Here is a 5375-nt window from a genome sequence, read left to right as displayed (position 1 = left end):
GTTTTGAATTTAGATCAAGTTTGAAGTCAAAGTGTATCTATGTTATCAAGGAAACAATAATTCAGCATAGGTATAAGTTCACTACGTGCATTTTATTTTGTTATTAGGTGAATATGAACGATTTTTTTAATCAACGGTAGCTAGCTAGGGAACCCATTGGGGAGTATAGTCAAGTGGCGATGGTGATGGCGATGGTGATTGATGGTTGGGCGGTGGAGGAGGTAGAAGGTGGATTCTATTAATTAAATGCCCAGAACATACATATATTCGAAATCAAAAGAGAGAATGAGCATATAATCTATTCTGATAGTTTTATTATTTTCTGATGATATAATTAAAAAAAGTTTTCTGTAATTGTTCAAACCAAATACAATACATAAATTACATGCATCCGACACTACAAAAAAAGTGTCAATTAGTGACGAAAACGAATTGGTCACTAACAATAGAAAGAGTTGTCACAAATTGATTTAGTGACCAAAATTATGGTCGTCACTTTTCGTCACTATAGGTCCGTCACAAAACTGATTTAGTGACCAAAATATATAGGTGGTCACTAAATAGTGACTAGAATATATTGGTCACTAATCTGTGACGACCCGTTTCGTCACTTAATGTTGTCACTAATCAATGAAAGTCGTCACTATTTTATCTAATTAGTGACCATAAAAAGTCGTCACTGATTTATACAAATAATGACCATAAAAAGTCGTCACTATTTTATCTAAATAGTGACCATAAAAAGTCGTCACTATATTATCTAAATAGTGACCATAAAAAGTCGTCACTGATTTTGGTTGATAATTCTTGTATTTAACCATTTACAAATTGATTCGTCAATTAGGAAGAAGAATACATCCGCCACTAAATCTGCAAATAATAATACAATAATATAATTTATGTTTATTTTTAGCTTATATTCATCGGGTAACAAGTTAATGCTAACAAGAAATTCTCTTATATTCATCGGGTATCTTTCCCTTCATCTTAAACCCTAGAATAATAATAGTTGTATATGAGGGTTAGAAGTCTACCGGGATATATAGAGTAACTGATTGTTTATCTGAGGGGTATCACATTTGTAGTTGATTATCTGATTGTTTGATAAATTAGCTGTTTTGTCAACGTATTTGTAGGTTCAAAATCACCTATAAGAAAAAAAATGCATCAGATTTCACAAAATATAACCCGATAAGTTTTAAAGAAATATGAATTGTGTGGAAAACAAAGGAAAAGAGGAAAAAAATCAGTCTTCAATTTTCATGGCCTCTTGAGTCTTGCCGTCCATTTTGTTCATTTATTCTAGAGTGGAAGCTTTTCTATCAAACAAAAAATAACAATTAAAAAGCCACATGGCATACCTCTCCATCAATGCAGACTTTTCTTTCATTAGTCAAGTCAAAGTCAAGGTCAGAATTCTCTAAAATCAACTTGAGCTCATCCATAACTTCACATCATCAACCTTATATCATGTATGTAAATCTGCATCAAAACATGAAATCATTCTTAGCTAACAACTAACTTAAAAGGGCAAAGTCAAATGACAAATCATAATAGCTAGAAATATAATATTTTTCTAAAAATAACATAGAAAAAGAGGAAGATATAGTAAAGTTACAAAGTCTTCACTCAAGGAAGAAAGAAGCTTATTAGGACATTATACTTTTGAAAATCTATCTTAATATAGCATTGTATTATCAATTTTTTCTTATTAGGACATTATAGTTGTAAAAATCTACCAAATTATTGAATTATAGCAATGAGTTTCTTTGTATCTAGATGACATGCTTATAAGTGGTAGATTTTTCAAAGTACAATGCTATAACAGAAAAAAAAAACGAAAATAGAATGCTATAACAAACAAATCAAAGGAAGTACATTGCTATTTCTTGCATTTAACCCTAAAAAGGAAGGACGAAAAATGAGTATTAGAGGCAGCTAACCTCAACAAATACAATTTCAGGGAGATGCAGTGTCTGACCTGTAGTATAAAGGGTTGACTTGGTTATAAACATTACAATATAAAAAGAAATGAAACTTTGTTGCTATATAGTATCATATACACCCACATACCTTTCGGCCATTGAACAAAGTAGCTCATGGACAACTTTCCTTTAATCAGAAAAAAGCTTAACCATATAGGAATAATCTGTGCAAGTTTCAAATTATATATGTATTTTATTGAAAAAAAAAATATAACAATCATCACAATTCATAAAATAAATCATGAACATACCTTCATCTGCTAATTCGATACTATCGCAATGAAAATAACATATTTTCCCCAAATCAGAAACCGCATCATCATATGCAATCACATTCTTAGGATGAAGAGCCTTATAGTGTCTTATTACAACATTTAGCCTCGAGAGAGCCTCTAAAAGTAAAAAATGTACAAAAGTTGAAGTAATAATATTAAAAAAATCAAGTAAATATAAAATACAAATGATGATATGTATTATGTACCTCCAACACCAACTAGTGGTTTTATGGTTGTTAATAGAACCACCATACTCTGCACACTCCAAGTCCATATACAGTTGCCTGAAAAAATGGTTATATGGTTAGTTTATAAGAAAACACAAAATCTGGATCAATAATCAATAATCATGCTGACCTGGTGGACATCTGGATTCAAATCGATGAAGAAAAAGAATATATGTATCGTAATACCTGTCACGTATAAAAAAAAGTTATATTAAAAAAAGATAGATTAGTAAACATGATCAAGTATAAAAGTGGATAATTTTTTATACTTTAGAGTTGGTTCACGACACTGTCCAACCACATGAAAATAACATCGGGTCCAACCTACAGCCTTCAAGCCTAAGGAGATACAAAAGAGACACAGGAGACAACAATGGTGTGTTGACCTTATGATTAATGCTTGGGCAGAGAGAATCATTATGATTCTTCTTTCAATGTCTTTGCTTATCCATTTGAATGAAGAGATTTGCTTCTTAGTTACTATTTTATTGTTGAATCTAGTATTTTATTGTTGAACCTACAGCCTTCAAGCCTAAGGAGATAAACTAGTATTTTCATTCTTATCATAATCCTTCTTTCTTCAACTGTTTTGTCCTTGCCCTTATGTTAAGAAAGGAGGGAGTCATGATTATATATTAAAAAATAGAATGTGAATAAGTGAAAAAAAAAAGTTCAGCAAAAGAACTTACCCATTTAGGCATCAAATATGAGGACATCCCATCAAAGAAAGCCAAGAAGGAGGCTTTAAATGCTCTTATCAAAGTTCCTAAATTTTCACCAGGGAATTAAGAAGGTTAGCAGATGAAGGTTCATATGCAAATGAGCTGACTGTAGCTGCAGCAATTAAGCTCAGAAACTTAGCTGCATAAGTAACAAAACTTTCCTATCAAAATGCCAAACTCAATGTTGATCTGACAGCAACAAAAGAGGCCTTATCTCGAAGATCTACATCAATTCATTCACAAAAAATATTGATATGTGTCTGAGAAAACCTGAAGAAGGTAATGGTAATGGTATGCTTATAGAGGAGTGCAACAAGAGGTTAATACAACCCTTGGAATTCACAGTTTTCAAAAAAAATATGAGAGAGAGAGAAAGAGATCACCAATTATGAACAGAAAGAGATAGATATACTCAAGTACAATCAATCATTCAGGAAACTTTAAGAAGCAACTTGAAGGGGCGAACTATATGTGCAATAAGTCCAACGAGATGCAGACCCACAGTAGAAATGCACTCCCAGTTCATGTAAGCATTTCATCGAACAACTGTAGTGCAAATGCTATTGAATAGGAGGAGAAGATGAACTGTAATCCCTAGATGCCGAAAAGATAGGTCTAAGGCAGTAGATGAATACTAAACCTGAAAGAGGAAAGAAACACCACATGCAAGATTAAAAAAAGTATGTAGAATATTTAAAACTCTTTCAATTTCACAAATAATTCAAATCTGCAAGAGTTTTCCAAATAAAGGACGTTTGATGTGTTAGAGCTTCAAATAAACAGAGTAAGAGATGTTCTTACATGTTCAAAGTTGTTGAAGATCTCTCTGGTTCATCCATTTCTTACGGAGGAGAAGGAGCACATCGAGAGATTTCTCGTAGTCGATATGCGTTAAGTAATCATGTTTCAGGGGACTTTCAGTGTTGTTTGACCATATCGGCATTTCCACGGCGAGAGAATAAGCCATGGCGCCCATTGACTATGCGCTGGAGCTTGTAGTGTACTACTTCCGCCATCATTAATGTGTTGGAGAAAGTGAACACTGAACAACAGGTGACGACGAAGGGTTTCCGCTCGGTAGGTTATCGACAACGCCAATATTGGTTTGTTTTCCCCTCTTCCCCGCACTTATTAATTTTTTATTACTGCACAATTGGCCTAAAACATTTTATTTTTTGAAGTTTTCCCCGAATGACTTTAGTTTCACATATTTGACCACACTTTTTAAACTTTATTATATTAATTTGTTCCTTTATATATTTCCATCTCTTAGTCGTGATAGTCGACAATGATTTTATGAAGTTTGGCCAATCGTCACCAATGATTTTGTTATATTTTATGACCATTATGTTATAATTATCATTTTTTCCCAATTCATACATATGTAGTATTTATATATTGACGAGAATAATTGATGTATTTTAGTATATACTTAAAATCATGATTTGTACAAATGTATGTCTGCTTCTTCGGTTTTCATTTATAACCTAAGTAATTTAATTAAAAACATTTTTAAATTAAGTAATTTTATTAAGTATTTAAGTTGGAAGCTATCGTAATAAAAATAATTCAATAAGTGACACAAAATCAAAAATTATAGTTCTATGTATAAGAAAAAAAAACACATTATATATTTTTTTCTTATATTTGTTTAGAAAAAATTTGATGAAAAAACATAAATTTATATTGTTTTCTTAAATAAAAAAGTAATTAAATCAATTAGTTTTTTTTTTACTATGTCAGTGACCATTATTTTCTGGTCACTAAACTCTTTCCATACAGTGACCACTATTATGTCATCACAATGAGTGGGTTTGAAAATCGAATAGCGCTTAATGACCACTCTTTTTGGTCACTAAGTCTCCAATATTGTGACAACTATATTTGGTCTTAAACGTCAAATCAGTGACCACTAAATTTAGTCACTAATACTTGTTATAAAATTAAACAACAATAATGATTTTTAGTGACCACTCAGTGACAACAATCTCAGATTTGGTCACTATACGTGTACCACTACCAAAATTCAGTGACCACTTAATATTTGGTGACTAAAGATTGTTGTTAGTGACCAGATTTCCGGTTGTCACTAAAAACTTGGTCACTAAGAAGGAATTTTCTTGTAGTGCGATCTGCTGATACCCCTTCTAGATGCTTAAATCTTAA

The 5375-nt window shown here is 31.8% G+C and overlaps 1 long non-coding RNA gene across 3 annotated transcripts; it reads right to left on the bottom strand.

The window, feature by feature from the left end:
- Window positions 1-288: 288 nt before the first annotated feature.
- Window positions 289-4349, bottom strand: LOC111919065 (uncharacterized). Of its 3 annotated transcripts, none has more exons than XR_002859398.3 (10): window positions 4011-4349; window positions 3177-3849; window positions 2618-2673; window positions 2467-2544; window positions 2237-2377; window positions 2074-2149; window positions 1944-1981; window positions 1362-1482; window positions 1035-1148; window positions 289-870 (listed from the first exon to the last, which is right to left on the bottom strand). It is a non-coding gene; the product is annotated as an uncharacterized LOC111919065 (long non-coding RNA). The 3 variants fall into 3 exon arrangements; XR_002859399.3 differs by having other exon boundaries at window positions 628-1148; window positions 3177-3432; window positions 3593-3849; window positions 4011-4348; XR_002859397.3 differs by having other exon boundaries at window positions 628-1148.
- Window positions 4350-5375: the final 1026 nt, after the last annotated feature.

Source organism: Lactuca sativa, chromosome 7, assembly GCF_002870075.4.
Source record: "Lactuca sativa cultivar Salinas chromosome 7, Lsat_Salinas_v11, whole genome shotgun sequence".
Taxonomy (NCBI): domain Eukaryota; kingdom Viridiplantae; phylum Streptophyta; class Magnoliopsida; order Asterales; family Asteraceae; genus Lactuca; species Lactuca sativa.
This window is presented reverse-complemented; position numbering and strand designations above follow the sequence as displayed.